The following is a 1,522-nucleotide window of genomic DNA, read 5'->3' as shown; positions in this document are numbered from 1 at the left end:
CTTTGGTATTGGCTTTAGGTTTTCACTCACTATAGTGGGTCTTCTCTCTATAGGAATCATTCCAATCCCACAAATAGCCCTAGTTCTAGGTTCTCCTTCCATGCAAATCATTTGTTAAATCATCTCATTTCTCCCATCCTTGTTTGTAGGGACCTGCTTGTTGTTGTTTTTAATCCAGCTCAATGTCTTATGTCTGGTTGTACTGATTCTCTTTAGACAATCAGGATTTCATTATGATTAAAATCAGTAGTAACCATTGTCATAAGGATAGATATAAAAATGCAACTGAATTGAAAGTAATGAATCATTATATTTATGGTCAATTGGCTTTTGACAATGTTGTAAAAGAAATTCAACAGAAACCCTTTTCATAAAGATGGTGCCCAAAGCAAAGAAGGAAGCCCCTGCCCCTTCCAAAGCCAAAGCCAAAGCCAAGGCAAAGGCTTTGAAGGCAAAGAAAGCAGTGCTGAAAGGCATCCACGGCCACAAAAGGAAGAAAATCCATACATCACCCACCCTCAGGAGGCCTAAGACACTGCAGCTCTGAAAGCAGCCTAAATATCCTCAGAAGTGCACCCCAGGAGAAACAAGCTTGAGCAGTGTGCCGTCATCAAGCTCCCTCTGACTACTGAGTCAGCCATGAAGAAGATAGAAGACAATAATACATTTGTGTTCATTGTGAATGTCAAGGCCAACAAGCACCAGATCAAACAGGCTGTGAGGAAGCTGTATGATATTGATGTGGCCAAGGTCAACACCCTGATCAAGTCTGATGGGGACATGAAGGCATATGTTTGACTGGTTCCAGACTATGATGCTTTGGATGTTGTCAATGAAATTGGGATCATTTAAACTGAGTCCGGCTGCCTAATTCTAAATATAAAAATTTTATACTATAAAAAAAGAAATTCAATGGAGAAAGAATAGGATTTTTTTTTCAAATAATGCTGGGAAAATTGTATATCCACACACAAAAAGGTGAACTCAGACCTTACATTATACGTAAAAATTAACTTAAGATGGATCAGAGATCTAAACATAAAACCTAAAATACAATATGAAACATCTAGAAGAAGACAGGAGGAACTTAATTTAAGATAAGACTTCCTAAATTTCCTATATACAACACCAAAACCACGATCTGTAAAAAAAAAAATAATTTAGACTTTGTCAAAATTCAAAACTTTTGTACTTCAAAAGACATCATTAAGAAATTAAAAAGATAGGCCACAAATTGGGAGAAAATATTTTTGCACATAACATATCTGATAAAGGACTAGTATCCAGGACATACAAAAAACTCTTAGAATTCGATAACAAAAAGATAAACACGTCAATTTTTAAACATGAGCCAAAGGTAGAAATAAACATTTTATCAAAGAAGATATATGAATGGCTAAGTTAAAAAAGATGGTCTGCATCATCAGTCATTTGGGAAATGCAAATTAAAACTACAATGAGATATCATACCATACCAACTATAATGGCTATAATCAAAAAGACAGATAATAGAAAGTGTTCA

At 35.3% G+C, this 1,522-nt stretch overlaps 1 pseudogene; it reads left to right on the top strand.

Moving 5' to 3' along the window:
• The first annotated feature begins 376 nt into the window (after window positions 1-376).
• LOC123824837 lies at window positions 377-852 on the top strand (annotated as a pseudogene).
• Window positions 853-1,522: the final 670 nt, after the last annotated feature.

This window comes from Phyllostomus hastatus, unplaced genomic scaffold, assembly GCF_019186645.2.
Source record: "Phyllostomus hastatus isolate PE091 unplaced genomic scaffold, TTU_PhHast_1.1 phas_contig_58, whole genome shotgun sequence".
Classification (NCBI taxonomy): Eukaryota; Metazoa; Chordata; class Mammalia; order Chiroptera; family Phyllostomidae; genus Phyllostomus; species Phyllostomus hastatus.
The sequence above is the reverse complement of the archived record's forward strand: the minus strand, read 5'-3'. Positions and strand labels throughout refer to the sequence as shown.